Genomic DNA, 19,581 nt, shown 5'->3' on the forward strand with positions numbered 1-19,581 from the left:
TTTTTTCCCCTTGACTATCATTTTGGACAATTGGCAATTTAGTTACTCTGAGTTTTAATGTCCAAAGCAATATGCAAATTATAAGTAGAATTGGGATGTCTGATTCTTGGCTTTTTCCATACATCTGAGCTTTAATCCTAGGAAATGAATAGGAGCCTGACTTCCACGAGTACCCTGGGCCAAAAAATTTCCCTAATGACCTTCCTACGTCCAAACTGACCCATGCTTCCCCTCCTGGATCCTGTCTCTTCAACTACAATTTCAGTATTATGCTATTATCCTTGCCAGTAGTGCCCTTGAATTTACTCTTCTGTGATGATCTTTTGCTCAGTTGATGTTCTTGGTAAGGGAAATCCATAGTGATGCTGTGCTTAGACCTCTGGTGGGGACTCCTTTGCTCCCAGACCCTTCCCTTCATTTCTACATGATCTACGATCTTCTTGATCTCTCTCTCTCTCTCTCTCTCTTTCTCTCTCTCTGCCCATTCATTTTCCTCTATTTTCTCTATCTCACCCTAATGTGGCTTTGTAGTTTTAATTTTAAAATAAATTCAGAATGTAATATTCATTTGGATGCTGAACAACAACAACAACAAAATGACTTCATGAACTGCCTATTGAAAAGTAGTAATTATTTCTCCAATCCAAGTGCTGTTCATTGAGCAAACCGTCATGATCAGCAATGTGTATGGCCAGTAGTTATCACTTGGACAAAATTATCAACTGGAATGTCCCTAGAAAAATAGCATCTCATTTGGCTTATCATCATCCCAGAAACATTTATGCCTCAAAAAATGGCCTTATGCATTTTTGCAAAACTGCCATATCAACATTGCAATATCCGTGGCCCATGACTGAAAGTCACTCTCACAATTCTCCTAGTAATTTAAATAGGCCTCTTAGCTTTTGTGAGACACATTTTCTTAAGTCGTTTGATTTCAAAACTGCAAAAGCAGCTACCACAGCAAGGATTCAACATCGCATCTGTCCTTTGTAGAATATTTGGTGCCAGACTTGTGGCAGTTGTCTATCTGGATGTTTACCATATATCAGGGCTTTTCCTGTAATCACTAGTCTCTCGCAGGTGGAAAAACAAACAATAAATCAAGCCTGGAAAGATTTGTGCCTATGTTTGCACCAAATGTATAATTACTAGTATTGAAGCACTTCAAGTACATTCCTTACTTAAGAGTATTTTACTCCCACTTGTCGGTTGCCAAATGGAAATTTCATTTGTAAAGCAATGTTGAGACCCATGGATTCATGTAAAATGACAACGTATCTCATGAGTAGTCACATGTGTTATTAGACAGTAGTTCCCTGGAAAAGCATGCTTTGCTTTCATTTTATAAGAAGGTAGAAAGAAGGAACACATCAGTGTTCAAGATGATACATACCCAGGTTGACAGTGTTTGTGGATCCTACATGCCCTGGGGTTATCCAGGCCTTAATAAGGAGGGACAGGTGTCCGGCCCATCATTACATACTGAATCATGTACCATGTTCTCTAAATGCATGATCTATTTATGCAGAGAGAATTATGACTTTTGGTTAGGAGGATTCTAGTAGAAAACTGGAGCATACCATGAGTGGTGGTTTTCTAGTTGAATGTTTTCCAAAAAATCCTCAATTTCCTGATGTTTCAAGTGGTGTCTTTCTAGAAAAGGCTTATATATTTGAATGAGTTTATTTGCCTATCATCCTGATTTTCTCTTCCCCAATGTCATACACTTGAACAGTTGGAAACTTTTGTGATGGTCCAAAAGCATTTGGCACACATTTTGTTGATAACTGGTATAAGGAAGATTCTGTAGTTCTCTTCTTAAAGGTAAGGACAATCAACTCTATATCATCCAGGAGGTAGGTCTCCAGAGAAACAAATATAGTGTTATGAAGAATCAAATTTAAATAGCAGTAGTAATGTAATAATACTTTGTATCATGTGCAAATCACTCCACTGTATATATCTAATGCTTCCAATAACCTAGCAAAATAGGCATTTTTATACCTACAAAAATTGGAAAACAAAGATTCAGGGAGGTTTCATTCATTATCTGTTTCTTAGTTAATGTATATTAAGCTGGAATCCAAACCAAATGCATTTTTGTCTCTCTTCCTTTTGTACTATTCAACATAGAAATTAGCTATTTTTTTTCTTCTTTCTTTTTCTCACTTCCCATTCTTTCTTGCAAATAAATCTACAAATATTTATTTATTGGCTAATGTGGTATGCACACCTTGCCAGAGACTCTGAGGTTAAAAAAGAGAAGAAGATTTTACTTTAGCTCTCATTAAATTACCAACTTAGTTGAGAAGAGGTGTGGAAAATAATAATTCCATTAACATATACAAGTTTAAAAAGAGGTAAGAATAGAGTACAGCCGTGTCTCAGAGAGGTTCCAAGATGCACCAAAAGTGACTCAGGGGCGATGTCACTGGGACCAGCATGTGCATGGGGACAGAGCCAGAAAACAAAGTCAGCTGACAGATGGTGCATCCGACTAGTTGCACAAGAAGGAACAAGTAAGAAGTGGGGGGACAGACAGACCGTCAAAACCCACCTGACTCAGAGCCAGACAGGTAGGAGTGCGGGTAGGGTATGACTTGAGGTGAGGCATTTCTTTTCTTCTTGATACTTCAATTTCCTCGTCTGTAAAACTGGGAATAGAAATAATGATGCCCATTTCACGGTACTGACACGAAGATTAAATGAGTTAATACTTGTAACTCACTCCAAAGAGTGCCCGGCACAGGGCATTTTATAGCGTGACCTTGAAGAAAAACAATCATGGTGGACGCATGCCAGAGGCAAGTTGTAGAGACTTGTGGGCCTCACAAATGGGCTTAGCTTGGACTTGGATGAAAGGAAGCCATTTAAAGGTTTGGCCCAGTGGAGTCATGGTATTAATTTAGCCTTTCAGAAGATGGCTGTGGTGGCAGGGTGGAGGGTGCTTCGAAGGGGAGATGTGGGAGCTGAGAGCCCGTGAACCCAGTCAGTTCCACTGGAGATCACATAGATCATCATTTAATTGATACTCTCCCTTTGGGGGTATTCCTAAGCTGTCCCCAAATGGCTGATTTGAAGGAACAGTGACCATCGTTTGGATATGTAAATTGAAACACAGTCTCATGACCAGAAGTCACATCTCATACTCATGTGGTTTTTACGCATTTCTCTGAAGATTTAGAAAACAAAGCTTGCCATAAGACGTCATTTGCCCTATTAGAAACCTCCTGGGGACTTCAGAGGTTAGCCCAGAATTCAATTGTATCCACACTAAAAAGAAAAAAAAAAAAAAGGAGAAAATTCAATTATCAAACGTCTCTTTAATAGTGATAAATTTCAATGGAAAAATACATATTCATAGAATACAATTTTATTTTGTTAAGTAAATTATTTTCAAATTAGTTTTTTTCAGCAAATGATTCCCAAATTAGGTTCCCGGTCCTCTTAGGCCTGCAAGGCATCAGTTACTCAACATTTTTTTACTTAATGAGGATCATTTGGGAACATATTTTGGCATTACCTATATAAACCCACACATTTCTCTCCTTGACATCTGTGCCCCACAGAACTGCCTTCACATGGGCCCTGAGAGCTCGCTCCAGAATAATTCATACCCACATTATCCATGAAAGTTCCTAATTGGAAGGTAGCATCCATGACAACAAAATGGATGTGTGTTTCCTGGCATGTGCATGCGGGGAGTACCAAAAATCACTGAAATAGAATGAACAACAGCTATATTCAGCCCTAGGATGAATCACAATGTTGAAATCAAGAAGTCAGACAAAAGAAAGTCTACACCGTTTGATCCTATTTACTTAAATTGGTGTTATAAGTCACATTGTTGTGACTTTGGTGAGACACCAGAAGGGAGGTCATAATGGTTAGGCAAAGCACAGTGGGTGTTCCTGGAATCCAAGTGCTGTCTTGGTTTTTGAAGTAGGGCTGGAACATCAAGTTCTTACCCTGGTCCTCTGTTTTCCTCATTGTGCATCTCACTCGTCTCTGTCTCATCCGTGTTCTCCTCCTATTCCCCATCTCTGTTCCTGCCCCCATCTTCTCCATCTCTAATTCCAGTCCCATCTCCAGCCCATCCTCATTTCCATTCCCATCTCCATCTCCATTTTCAGCCTCACCTGTATCCCCATCTTAATCACCATGGGGTTCTTATCTCCACCGCCATCTTCATCACTGCCTTCTTCCCATCCCCACCCCCACCCTCAGCTGATTTCCTTCTCCATCTCGTTATCCCCATCCTTAGCTCCATTCCCATCCTTGTCACCATTTCCTTCTTCATCTCCATCTCCAACCCCGTCCCTACCTGTATATCAATGTCTATGTAAGTGTTTTTGCACTTGCATTTTTAACATCGTTTTTAAGAAGATATTATTCAAGTGTCTATGCATATATTTTAAGATGGTGAAAATAAAATTTGCATACAGAATTTTAGATAACTGAGAAAAAATAAATTATTGTATGAAAGGAATATTTTAATATTATAACATAGTGTAAGCGGTTAAGACTAAAATGCTCATAGTGTACTAAAATTACAAATGAATTTTAGAATTATAATATCACAGCCTTAGACTCTCATTTCTTTATTTTTATTTATTTATTTTTTAGAGAGAGAGAGAAGATTTTTTTTAATATTTATTTTTTAGTTTTTGGCAGACACAACATCTTTGTTTTGTATGTGGAGCTGAGGATCGACCCCGGGCCACACGCATGCCAGGCCAGCGCGCCACATCCCCAGCCCAGACTCTCATTTCTTTTATTTCATAGGCAGCGATTTTTTTTAAACAGAAAGCGAATCTAATAAACTCCTGATGATTCTCTTATAAGTTAAGTAAATTTGCTAAAAATAGGAAAACCATCATTATTCAGAGTATATTCCTATACTTTTTTTAATGTGTGAGTGTCCTATATGACATGTTAATATAGGTATGATGTTAATATATATAAATTTATAAAGATCTATGGTGTAAGCACTGCAATAATAAAGAGATTTTTGCTGTTAAAATAATAACTCTATCAATAATGCAGTCATATCAGTCAGTTTTAGCCTAGGGTTATGTAGTTTGTAGCCTAAGCTAAGTTGATAATGTGTAGAAAGGAAGAGAAGGATAAGCATAAGTGACATTCTGGAGTCTACTGTGTTGCTTAGCGAAAGATGTTTGGTAGGTTAGAAATATTTATGCATTTTTGACTTACAATATTTGAAACATGATGGGTTTATCTAGACATAACTCTATTGCAAGTTGAGGAACATTTATAAATTCTTTGAAAATTCTCCAACACAAGCAATTCAGATCTCTCTGCATATATAAAAATTATAACTTATAGAACTTTAGAATACTGCTCCCCAAATACAGATTTCCTAAAACCTTTTCACATTAGTGGAAAGTATTTTTAGATCTTTACTTGATAACTATATTGCTAAATTCAAAGTGTCTTTAATGGTGTCTTTACATAGTTGACTTTTTTAAGTTTATATTTTCCCCCAGGATGCACATTTTAGAGTCGAATAAAATACAGAATAAGACAAATTACCCATGGCTCCCTGTGGAAATATCCATTTTAATTTTTATTATGCTTCTTTTTAGTGAATACATTTTACATAGTTAAGATCATACTTAGGACTACACTATTTTTCAAAACTTGGATATTGCCCAATTTTTCCTTTTAAAGGAAAAATTTTTAGTGACCCATGGTTCATAAATTCCCAGTAGCCAGGAGCCTAAGTATTAAAAAACTATTTTGAGAGCAATACATTTACGAAACTCAATTTTTCATCCAACAAACAAATCTTTCAATTGAAAATTTCATTATTAATGAGAAGTTTTTGTAACTGATAAAACATTTTTAAATTATAATCAAAAGTAAATATACTAAAAATGTTCCCCAAAAATCACAGACACTATTTTGCAAAATACTGAACTACCTGATTGATGACTAATAATCACAAACTTACTTTATTTCAGCCTTCAATTTGATCTTCTTCTCAGCATACCTTATCCAGAAAGATAACAAAGAATAAAACAAAGTAAACTGAATATGACCTACTCTGCTTTGAGTCTGTGTAGATAGTAGCACAAATTAGATTTAACGACAGTATCCTCATTAGATCATAGTAGATGAAATTTTCTTTTATTTGTTCATTTGTATTATTTTTCTTCATTGGTTCTTTTTAGTTATACATGACAGTAGAATATCTTTTGACATTATTATAAAAGCGTGGGATATATCTTGTTCTAATTCTAGTGCCTAGTACCTCTCTCTTCCTTTCTCTTCCTCATCCCCTGCTCCCTTCTCTCTATTGATATTTCTGCCCTTTACCCAGTCATTATTTTTTAATCAGTTTCTTGTGGAAGGACACGAGGGTGAAGATTTGCTGTGGAATATTCACATGTGTACATAGAAAAATTATGTCATCTCATTGTCTAGAGTTGCTTGACCATTCCCCATTCTATAGGGAATGATAAATGATTATCAGATAATATGCTAAATGATTATCAGATAACAGTCCTAGTGAGTAGCAGGATTTTAGTTTTCAACTCTGGACAGAGAGGTTCTTCAACAATATTTCTTCAATTGTATATACTCTAGACCCTAAACTTGAAGTGACGTAAAAAAAATGGTCTCTGGGGCCTAGATGGGTCTACACACAGAAACACAGAGGAAAATAAAGCATTTCTCTTTTAGAATTTCAGTGCTGCCAATTCTCATTTCAAATTTTAATACTGTCTCAACACCACTTTCTATTTGTTTCTAGTGTTTTTAGCCCTTTAAAATTTATTGTTTGGGTGCATTTTATTAGATAACTTTAGTAACAAAAGTACTACATGCTCACAGCACTAAGTTAAACAGTAAAAAGGGTTTATAAAGAGTAAATTGCTAATCCTCTATTCCTCTAGTCACTCTATTCTTTGGGGAAAAAATCATGTGTGTGTACTTTCTTAAGGAGCCTCCACAGAGTTATTTCCAATATACACATATGTGTACATATGTACACACGTGGGTAAACTCACACATTATAAGCTTTTATCATTAAGATCACATAGTACACATTACTCTGCAACTCTATTTTCAAAGTTGTTCCTAGGTTTGTTTGATAGTTATAAATCATCTTCCAAACCAACTCTGCATCACAGACAGGCAGAAGATGTGCATTATTACATTATTTTACTATAAAAATGACTCTTCCTACTAATCTCATTCCAATGAAATACTAATGAGTAACTGCATTTTTTTATATCATGATACAAACAATCAGATGATGTCATACATTTGGAGTTGTTATTCAGTATTCCTATTGACTAGATTCATGTGAAATATAATTCATTTTGCAACTGGATGTTGTGAAATGGTATAATACATATTGCACAGAGTCATATAATTCATCATAGAGAGTCAGTTTAAGTCTGTGGATAAAAACTGGACAGTATTTTATTTTATTTTTTTTTAATTTTTTTATTGGTTGTTCAAAACATTACATAGTTCTTGATATATCATATTTCACACTTTGATTCAAGTGGGTTATGAACTCCCATTTTTACCCCGTATACAGATTGCAGAGTCACATCAGTTACACTTCCACTGATTTACATATTGCCATACTAGTGTCTGTTGTATTCTGCTGCCTTTCCTATCCTCTACTTGGACAGTATTTTATAAACAGAGGATGTTCTCAGTGGAAATCATATCATCTTTAGTTACAAAATTCAGTATGAATGAAGCACTTACAGGATTAGTTTTTATGAGAACAAAAAAAATGAGTCCTCAATTTAGGGTCTGTTGTAAGATTAAGATCAGAAATTTGTCTTAAAAATGTGGTATTCCCTCATCTCAGTGCTATGTGCCCTGAGATGTACAGAGGACCTGGAGGAGCTCTGGGTCTGATAGGGGTTAGCTGTATGCAGACAGTGAGGAACCCTAAAATGCACAAGATTACAGAAGCACAAAAATGTCTCTGTACTGTGGGTGAGGGAATATTCAAGCATACTTTTAGATAGTGATGCTTGAGCAAGCCACGGAGGTGAATTGGAGCTGACTAAGTGAATAAAAGCCATTAAGGATGTGGTGGTCCTAGAGCAGCAAGACTGGAAAGAGGTTAAGGACAGGAACACACCTGTGCTGCAACTGCAGGTACCCTGGACCATTCTCTATGCAAACTGGGAGCTGTTGCCCAGCTCAAAGAGGGGTTTAAAGGCATGGTCAAAGTCAAAATGGACCTCTGAGTAGTAGTCATTAGAAACTTTCTACCAAATCTGAAAAGTTTCTCCTAGCAGCCCCTTTTAGTCTGGCCCTGGATGAATTTGACCTAGTTAGACAAGTCTAAGGGTGCTGGTTCTAGGTGTTCTCTGGGTGTACACACATGAACACAGGTTTGGGAGTGGGAGAAGGGTTGGCAAGGCGAGAGACCTTCTCTTGTAAGATTTGCATGGTTTGCTCCACACTGTGGCTGATTTTCTTCTCTTAACATCACATTTCTTTGGTGATGAGAACTTCACACCTGGCCAGATGTTGGCATGGCCTTCTGGAGCCTGGCTGTCTTCTGCCTCTCATGGAATGCCAAGAGCTTCACTTTTGGTGGTTTGTAGAAGATAAAAAGTATTGCTGTTACTTACCTTTCTAATAACAGTATTCAATTTGTTGGTCCAAATGAAGCATGCAAACCAGGAGAGAGGGACATCCTTGGATATGTTCCCCTGATTTTGGAGTGTAATCCTGTGGAAAAGAGATGAAAACCCAGACCCTCCCCAGGAACACACAGAAAGGATTTGGGGGACGCCTGTGAAGGCATCAGAAGTCATGTTAGGGGCACTCTCCCTACTTCTTCCCAAAACTATCCCTCTGTTACCTAGCAAGTGATTCCGTTTGTGCTAGGTTTTCTGTGAAATGGAAATAATAAAAGCTCAACCTCACAGGATTGTCATAAGAATTCAATCAGATATTTTGTTCAAGAGCTTTGAATGGTATGTGATGATCAATCAGTTTTATTTCTTTATGGTGATGTAAACACTCAATATACATTTGCTCAATGTTTTAGTCAGCTTTTTCGCAGCTGTGACTAAAGGGTCCATCAGAACAATTGTAAAGGAGGAGAGGTTTATTTGGGGGTTCATGGTTTATTTAGGGGCATATCATTACTCCATGGAAAGCCAGCTCTATTCCTCACGGCTCTAGGTGAGGCAGAACATCTTGGCAGAAGAGTGTGACAGGGGAAAGCAGCTCATGTGATGATCAGAAAGCAGAGAGAGACGTTTCCACTGGCCAGATATGAATATAGACCGAAAGCCATGCCCCAATTCCCACCTCCTCCAGCCACACCCTACCACTTCTGTTACCACTCACTTAATTCCTATCAGGGAATTAATTCACTGACTGGTTACAACCTAATTATTTCTCCTCTGAACCATCTTGCATTGATTCACATGTGAGCTTTAGGGGGATATGTCATATCCATACTGTAACAAAGAATCAGTATTGAATGAATCAACAAGTGAGTAAATAAATGGAAAAAGATGGTGGCAAAGACACATTTGGCTTATGACTGGATGGTCCCTATTGCCAAGGTTGGTACACATTATCAACACAAGCATGCACAGACCACACAATTTCACCAGAAATATGCACCATATACACATGCACACCTTACACTCATATACATATATGGTGTACTACAGACATGTGCCGTACATATATTCACACTGTCATATAACACACATATGCACCATACATTCATATATACTCATGCATATACATCAGACACACATGTCTATACCAATATAACACCCACATGCATGATATTAACACAGACATGCATCATAGATAATACACACCACACATGTGCACCATGCCCATGTATACATAGCCACACGTCATATGTACCATGCTACACACACACACACACACACACACACACACACACACACATACTTCTTGCTAGAGACAGAGCCACTTATGTTAGTGAATAAATGAACACTCACCCTTGTTCTGGAACTGTTCTGTGCTCTCATGAGCATTCGTTCCTAAATGATTGCTTGATAGGGGTATACCACATACTATCTCTTCACTATAAAAATATCTGGAAGCAAAACCACAGGCGGCAATTGTGCAAATAAATTTCGAAGTGTTCTGAGAATTGCACAAATTGGTTTCAGTCATGTAAATCTGGACTTTGCATGGGGGTGGGGTGTGAAATTTTTTTTTAAATCATACTCAAAATCCATGTGGCATGTCCCACTGGGTCTGGGCTGCTGGTATGCCATACTTTCCAGCTTCAGCCCTTATAGTTAGAATACTGTGAGAAAGGATGCCCACAAGAGCCCAGGCATTTAATCTTGCCAACTCAGGAAAGTATGGTCTGAGGGAAGGGTGACAAACTCCTCTCAGGTTGGCGGGAGGGAGGGAGGAAAGGGTGAGAACAAATCTTTTCCCTTTGAGTCAGGTTACTAAATCACTTCTAAATTAACCCTGTGACTATATTTGGTAATGCAAAGTGTAAAGCAAGAGAGTAAGCAATCTGCTTTTATGTCAACAGATTAGCATATCATGTGTATAGACTCTCGTTTTGGGGACCAACAAGAGAGCTGGTCTGTTATGGTTTAGTGTGATTCAGTGGTCAGACTCCTTAATGTTCCCATTGCACGTTTTCACAAGGTCCAAATCTTAGAGTGAACTACTGTTTTCAAGGTGGTTTGCTTCAGAAAATTTTAAAAGACTGTCTTTTAGAACATCAGAGCAATTTGGAAAAAAAAGCTATCACCTAGCATCAGCGGCAGGACTTTATTCTGTCTATAGGTTGCTCTCTTAAAGGGAGGGAAAGAAGAGCTTACCCAGCAAACAACATCTTCTTTATGAGTGGGGCCTCCCTGGGGCTCTCTGGACTGCCCAGTGGGAGAGCATAGCCCCTCACAGGATGGTAATTCCATTGGTTCCACTTGCCGGTCACAGTGGCACATGCTGGTCAATTACTCTCCAGTCAGCAGACTTGGGAGGTTAAGAGCTCTTGTTCTAAAGCTCTGCAGGTGACAGGAGGCATCTAAGGGTGTGCAATCTGAGGCTAAAGGTCCCCCCCCACACCCTGGATTTTTCACTCCAGCCCCTGAAAAGTATGCATAGGATAAGAATTCTACTCTCTTAACCCTGAGATGTCATAATCATTGAGAAGAAAGTACAGCCAGTGTGGTTCAAAGCACAGAATCAACTTGTACTGCAAAACAAAAGGTAGGGAAGTCCCTGTGGGCTTGGATGTAATTTTCCCAGAAATTCTTTTTACAATACACATTAGATCAAGAGTCTCTTGACTTTCAAATGGAATGGCCTTTTTAGAATTTCACCACCTTTTTCTTTCTTGTTGTGTCAATAAAGAAGTCTTCAACTGCTTATTTGTTGAGATGTGCAATTCAAAAGTAAATGGAAAAGTATAAGAATAGGTTATTTAATCTTGTGATATATGTGTGTAAAAAAAAGAGCATTACTAAAAATTAACTTTCAAGTGTTTATGTTGAAAATGTATATTTTAATGAATAAGGGTAGCCATGAATTGAATAACTTCTCCCCTTAGGTAAATGATATGGTGTGTGTTGTGTGAGTAAGGAAGGATATGATGGTCTGTTTTTATAGAAAATGAAAGTGCAGTAGAGCTTCCTTTTGAGTTATTTGTGGAGACAGAAATTCAGTGGCCAACATGTTGAGCTTCAGCTGTCTGACTTCGGGGAGTATGATTTAATCCATATCATATGTGACTCTATGTTGAAAGATGTCATATGGAAGTAGGCTCCAGACCGATCTAGGTTTAGCTCTTTTATAATGTGTAGTGTTTCATAGTCATTCTGAAAATGAAAAATACAATAGAAGCCAACTTCCAAACTTCTAGCGTGTCACAAAGTTATGCTAATAGAAAATTTTAGTAAGTTACTGAAAGGAGTTTTTCAAAATGACACTGTAGATAGTAGAAAAGACTACAGCCACAATGACAGCCTAGGTATTTGTGAAGTTGAGTTTTGCCTCAGTTATTGTAATAGTCACCCAGTCACCAGTATCATCTCAGGCAGTCTAGGCACATTGAAGAGTTTCAAACAGAGATCTTTTCAGGAAACAGATTTTAGTTCTATCAAATTAGTAACTAGAGGTATCTGTATGGGCATCCTGCCAATTCTTAGAATTTTTCTCAAAATCAAATAAAGGTTTAGAAGAGTACCTCTGAGAAGGGGCGGACACCCAGCATATTCTGCGAACTTAAACTACACCTGTGAAGCAAAGATGGATAAACCTCCCAGATACGCATTTTCTGATTATTTTACAGCTCAGATTTTATAGTATGTTTATCTCTGGCTTAGATAGGTTTTATTTTGGTGGGGACACCAAAATATTTCTTAAATGAAAGTAAATATTCAACATTATTCTTGTTCCTAAGTTATTAAATTCTATAGATTTCATACACCCACATACACATGGTTTATTTTATTTTTTATCTTTTACCTTAAAAAAAAAATAGCAAAGGTGAACGAAACCTTCTTCTTTTGCCTCCAGAAAGCCTGGGGCTTGCTCTTTTTTTTCACTGAAAGCTGCCAAGGTGCATTCTGTCCTCCTCCAGCCAGTGGATGTGGGCAGGCTGCTGCAGGATCACTGTCCTCAACAGCTTGGTGCCTTTTTGGTAGCAGAAGCCAGGAGACCACAAGCAGGTGTTGGGCTCACTCCCTGTTCTTGGTGGTGTCCCAAACTCCACAGGGTGCAGAAAGTCCAGGAAATGAGACATCAGCCACCCAGGGTGAATGGAAAATTTTGGCATGTTAGGGGACACCAGAGAGGGGAGGCCTGAAGTCAATGCTCACAGTGATTTTGGGGTTTACCTGTTTACCCAAAACATTTTGCTCATTCCTTAAGCAGGAAAAAAAATCTTGTTAATATATTTTGACAGGCAGAACAACAAGTAGAATTTATTTCACTTATATTCATGTGCTTATCATCATCTGTATTTGCTGTATAACAAAATGCTCATGAGATTTTTTTTTAACTCATTTTTTTTTTCAGATATCAATTTAGTGTGCCTACTTATAAGGAGACGGAAGCCACTGCAGAATTAGAAGCAGAGTGTTGGGGTTCATTGTAGATTTTTTTTTTTAACAAGAGACAGGGAGAGACATTCACGGTTTGATTCATATACCCTGTGATGCCTGAGGATGCTAGGGGTTCTTGGGGAACTGGAGGAGTATCTGGAGAAGGTTCTCCACTGGTTTCTTGCTCTCTACAGAGAGAGAGGAGGTAATGTTTGTTCTGATGACATAGATGAAAACCTGGTTTTTGCACTCTCCACCTTTGTCACCCGGGCTTCCGAGTTGTTCACTTTCTACATTTCCAGTCCTGCTCAGCACCTCCTGTCTGCAGAAAGGAACTTGGGAAGTCTGGTGGATGTTACTTCAAGTACTCCTCATGCAAGTGTGTTTCAGGCATCCTGGGGAAGTGAGAGAGGCGCTGCTCATTCATACCATTCATGGCAGCTTCAGGGCCTCCAGGATCACTCCCACAGGATGCGCATAGTGGCCCAAGGCAAATAAGACTGGATTGTGTATTATACACTTCCGGGAGTCTTTCAGGATGTCCAACTGAACTCTGAAGCTACAAGAAGAAGACATGCTATATAGCAGGGGACGGGCTTCTGACCAGAGGAGTCAGAAATATATGAAATGACTCATGTTCTAAAGCTCAGCTGGGGAGCCCAGCTCTGATTTTCAGTCACTGTGATTTCCCTGGAGGAGTTTTGAAAGAAGCAAAGAGACAGAATTCAGTCCTGTTTGAAGAAGTCTTTCTCACTCATTTATTTTACTGTATCTGGCTCTTCAATGACTTAGGCTTCTTTTGAAGAAAGGTTTCTTTGACCACCTCCTTCCCCTCCCCCCTGGAAAAGGATTCTAGAAATATTTGTGGATGCTCAAGACTGAATCTCAATGGCAGCTATTTTTCCCCCTGGCTTTGCTACTCCTCAGATTCTCTTATGGTATTTTTGGAATGAAACCACATATGAAATCCAAAAGGCAAATATGCCTGATTTTTTTTTTCTCCACAAGTACGTTAGAACCATGAGCAAAGGATCCCCTCTTAGTGGGGATCACTGAAGAAACTGGACACAAATAGAGGATGAGGGCAGTTCTGCAGACATACCTGTAAATGCCTCATGCTGGACATTCTCAACCACAGCACCAGACTGTCCTGGGCAAAAGACTGAGTCTTTGAATACAAATGAATTAGTCACTTTAGTTAAGCCCAGTGGCTGCCTGCAAGGTCTCGGGGAGCTACATTCCAGAGGCCTGATCCAATGGGAGAGAGCAGAAGATCATCACAGCTTCTTGATAAGGGGAGCACATTAAAACTGTGAATATTTCATAAGGAAAAGCCCAGGTACTAGAAGACCATCAAGTGTGAAATTGGAAACTAGTAATTCTTGAGGATCAGCAGAGACCTTATCTTTAAACTGCATTTTCCCCAATTCCCAGGACAAACACATGCCTTATTAGGCATAAGTAAAAATTATTATTTAAATTTATTGGGAGGAAAGTCAACGGGGGCTGTACGCGTGCCTTATAGACTCCACAGCCGCCCCGAATCCTAACATCTGCAACCTTTGTTCTACCAAAAATCAGTTCCTTGGGATGCAGCTTATTTGGTGGTTCAGTTAAAGAACCCTCTGGAAGGAGAACAAAAAGTCGGGTTTTAGCCTGTGCTTTCCTCCCTCTTCTCCTTCCTTTCTTTCTCTCTCTTGTGTTCTCTCTCTCTCTCTCTCTCTCTCTCTCTCTCTCTCTCTCTCTCTCTCATGCTCTCCAACTTGCTCTGGGCAAAATCTTCTCATCAGACTGTGGGATAAATTCAAAATGAGTAGCAGAAATGACAACTTATCTTTATTTCAACATGGAAATGTGGTTTCTCCAGATGTTTCCAATGTTCCAAATAGGGATTTCCAAAAGACTGAACATTGCACCAAGGCTGCCGGCATAAAGACCTCTACACAATGATGGTGCTTCTATATAACACTCTCTCTCTCTGTCTCTCTGTCTCTCTGTCTCTCTCTCTCTCTCTCACTCACACACACACACACACACACACACAGGCCAGAAATGAAGTGGCTTTAATCTTTTCACAAATAAAGATGATGATTTGGGGTGAAACACATTTTTCTTCCTTGACATAAGTGACTGATGACAGTTAGAAGCAGATAATAGGCAACTGTCTTATGTGTAGAACTACTAAGGATATGAAAGACTCTTAAGCAACCCAGAGCATCTAGTGGTGGGTGAATCATTCTGAAGGCTGGTTTCCAAGACCACAAGAAATCAGAGCAGCAACCTAGAAAAGACACAAAGAGCACATAACACACCACAGGAAAGTCCCATGTATGTCCTCCTCCCCAACATACTGAGGAGGGAAGAGAGAGAGAGCGGGCGACAAAGAAGAGAGACAAAGGAATCTCACACAATTAGAAATATGGCTTCTGCTGGAGCCACTTTGTTCATGTTTATTTTTATTTTATAAAATTGTTCTTTAACTTTTCTGTGGGGGAAAGTGGATGGAGTGGCCAGAGAATGAGGATTTGAAAAATGCATTAATGTAGCGACAGTTTGCTTAACTGCTGCTTGAGGAAACAAGTTATTTGGCTATTTATAGATGTTCATAAATATTTCACCTTGCTTCAGTTTTTATTTTTTATAATTTTTTGGTTAATTGATTAATTTTGGGGGGGGGACAGTACTGGTTGCTACTCTGATTTGTTGTGGTCTTGGAAACCAGCCTTTTAGAGCCTTCTGAATGCTAGGCAAGTGCTCTATAACTGAATTATACCCCCAACCCTTATTTTTAATTTTTTGATTGACATGTGTTCATTGTACAGATTAATTGGGTTTAGTTTAATATTTCAATACATGTGAGCACACTGACCAAATCCAGACTGTCTATCTATCTTCCAACCTCTTCCCAACCTCTAGTAGTCATTACTCTACAATCAAGATATTTTTTTTAAATTTCAAATATTACAGAGAATATATAGTATAAATCTTTTGTGTTTGGCTTTTTTACCCAATGTCCTTGACTTCCAACAATTTTGCTGTAAATGGCAGGATTTCATTCTTTTTCATTACCACTATTTATTCCATTATTTATAAAAATCACATTTTCTATATAAGTTCACCTATTGAAGTACACTTAGGTTGGTTGTGTACCTTGGCTATTGTGAATAGCACCACAACAAACATAAGCATGTAGGTTTCTCTTAGGTATGCTGATTTAATTTCCTTTGTATGTTTTCCCAGACACGAGGTAGTCAGATTATATGATAGATTTATTTCTAGATTTTTAAGGAATCTCCATATAGTTCTCCATAATAATTACCTAACTTATATTTCCACCAACAACATATAAAAATTCATTTTTTATACATTTTCTGCAGTCTTTTTTATTTTTTGCTTTTGTTTTTGTTTGATAATAGGCATGCTAACTGTGTTGAAATAATATTTCATTGTGGTTTCTCTGATGGCTAAAGATACTGAACATTTTTTATGTTTTTGTTGGCTATTACTGTCTTCTTTCAAAAAGTGTCCATTCAAACCATTTGCCAATTATTTAATTGAATTACTTGTATTTTATTATACCTTAAATGTTTAAAATGGGAAGGTAAATTATTTCCACATTTAACTAGAGCATGTCTACTTTTGGAAAATTATGTCATTTCTTTAATAATAACATTTCTGCTCATCTGTTAGTTTCCAGGGATATGCAAACAAAAATGCGATCCCTGTTCCTCCACTTAAATAATTCATACTCTAGTTAGGAGAAGGACATAAGTCAACACTGAACTTATATAGACAATGTGCATTAGGAATATAGTTGAGGACCCCTTAGGTAAGAATTAGATGCATAGGAAGAGGATAGGCATTACACGCAATAGGTATAACATGGACAAGAGCTACGTTTGCTTTGGGATTTATAAATCATAATTTTGGAGTATGCAAAAATATAAACTAAAACAAATAATTATTTACTGAGAAAATCAACAAATGCTTATGGATTTGAGTAATATTTTCACATGTAAGGAAATTGCCTTTGATGCCATGTGCCCCAATTTTTTTGTGTGTTTAAATTACTTTTTTTTTGGCTAAGTTAGAAAAAGATGGAAAGTCAAAGCTGTTTGAGACTGCTCTGCAACCTCTAATCCTGATTGAAAAAATTGGGTGGAGTGTTTCTATGGAACACTGAACAGAGGTAATTGCTTAGCTGGTAGCCTTGTACTTGCCTCTGAGTTGGGCCAGAGGGTCAGAAATACTTTCACATTATTTTTTCCTTATTCATCAAAGACAGCCTAGAACCATAGTCACAGCAGAAATTTCTGCAAAGAGAAAGAACACATTTGAACTAGAATCATTTGAAAGCCTTATAGAATCCCCTAGACAGAAATTTTCTGCACTTTATAACCCCCCCCCCCATTGTTTCTTCCAGAACCATTTCCCCCATCTTTTCTCCATGTGCTGGATTCTCTCTCTTTGGAGAATCATATGATTGATGGATTTCCCACTGTTTTTTTTATGGTGGAAAAGGCAGTTTCCTGGGTTCCTATTACATAATCAGAAAAAAAGTTACTTTTGTGAAACCAAATGACTTAAATACCTGAACAATCTGCCTTTAACCTCTTTTCTAGTCTGTATTTATTTACTTAACACTTTAACCGTATAACCTTGTGGCTATAGGACATTGAAAAATCTTTTTTTTAAAAAAAATAGGAAACAACACTAAAATTTTGATGTTATGAATCAAGTTTTTCTTTTATTCATTGTTATCCAAAAAAGGGTTGGCAGAATTAAATTCGGGTTTGTGTTCCACTCTCTCTTAGATAGAACCCATAGTTAATAAGGTAAGTCTACAAACTTTGATTTAATTTTTTTTTTTTACTTGTTATGGGAAAGAGTAAAACAAGTACTTTAGAAGAAGTCATAGTCTTCTCTTCCTTTGTGTAGTTGATAGGGATTTGGTATTCAATGCATTAACTAGGTTAACTCATAAAAAAACTGAGGTGGACACTGGAGGTGGGCATTGAGTGTCAAATTCTTAAGTGGATTTGCCTTCGTTTTGCTTTTGAAGAACACGCTTGCCCTGAGAGAGGACTGGACTAAATCATGTGGTCCATGGGTGGAATATCATCCACCCTTAGAAAAGCAAGTATTCCTCAGTGGTGTATGGAGGCCAGCCCCACGGTTCATGCCTTCTCTTTCCATGAGTATTTTGGCATAGAAATAAGTACTGACTTACTGATCCTTGTGGAAGACCCATGAAGGTAACTCTCAGTGTACACAGCAACTGCACCCTTATGTTTCCACAAAAGAATCAATAAGTTCTAATAACATATTCCCTTCATTTCAGGTGTCCTATTGCAGGTGAGACTTTTGCAGGGAGAAAACATGGGCATCCGTGGTAACTGTACTCATGAATAAAGTAATTGAAAAACCTAGTTATAATCATCCTTTTCAACTCTTCTTTAACTTATGTCTATTCTGAAATACTGTTTTCCCTCCTTCAGATAGAATGGAAGATATTTTGGTGTTTATAATGAATTCCTCTTTCATAGGTAAAGTTCATAGTGAATAAAGCATTTTGAGTCCAACTGTGGACATAAAATGAGAGAAAAAACACAAATAGGCATTCCTTTGTTTATTTATTATCTTTTGTTTATTTCTTTTCTGAGTTCAGAAGTAAATTATGCTTGCAAACAGGGATGTACATTATATAGAATGTGAAAATTCAAAGGTCTCAAACTCATTGGATGATGAAGAAATACTTGTGTATTTTAGTGATCGGTACAACCAAGGAACATTCTGACTATTTTTTTCAGGTTTTTGCACTATTATAATCAGAAAATGACAGTGCAGGCATATTATCTATACACTTTAACCCATGACAACAACTTGGTTTGTTCTCTGATGGAAGCGATGCAAAGTGACTTTATATGTCAGAAAGACAAGAATTAGGTAGAGAGACTGATGAAGGAAGGATAAAATGACTTTTCTCTTAGGGAAAAAAGTATACTCTTTACTTTTTTTCTGGGTATTGTTAGAATTATGGTTTGGATTTAAAGTGCTCCCCCCCAAAAATTCCTGTATTAATGCAGGAATGTCCGTAGGAGAAATGATTGGATTATGAGAGCTGTAACCCAACCAGGACATCCTAATTTGAATTCACAACCTGGGCGATTGAGTGAGTGGCTAGAGGAGGTGGGTCACTGGGGGCTTGCCAAGGAAGGGTTCCTCTTCCCTGCGGCCCCTCCCTACCCCTTCTTCCTGAGAGCCCTGAAGGGAGAGGCACTCTCCCCACCACGCCCTTCCACCATAATGCATTGCCTCCCCTGAGCACTGAACTCGGCCAATCACGGATGAGACCTCTGAAACTGTGAGCCCTACGTAGGCTTTTCCCCCCTTAAGTTGTTTTGGTAAAGTATTTTGTCAAAGTGATGAAAATCTGAATAATATAGTATGTATAGATTGAAAGTTCAAATTTAAAGAAAAAAAAAAGAAATGAATAAAATATTGAGCCCTC

The sequence above is a fragment of the Spermophilus citellus genome (assembly GCF_964194105.1).
Source record: "Spermophilus citellus genome assembly, chromosome: 14".
Lineage (NCBI taxonomy): Eukaryota > Metazoa > Chordata > Mammalia > Rodentia > Sciuridae > Spermophilus > Spermophilus citellus.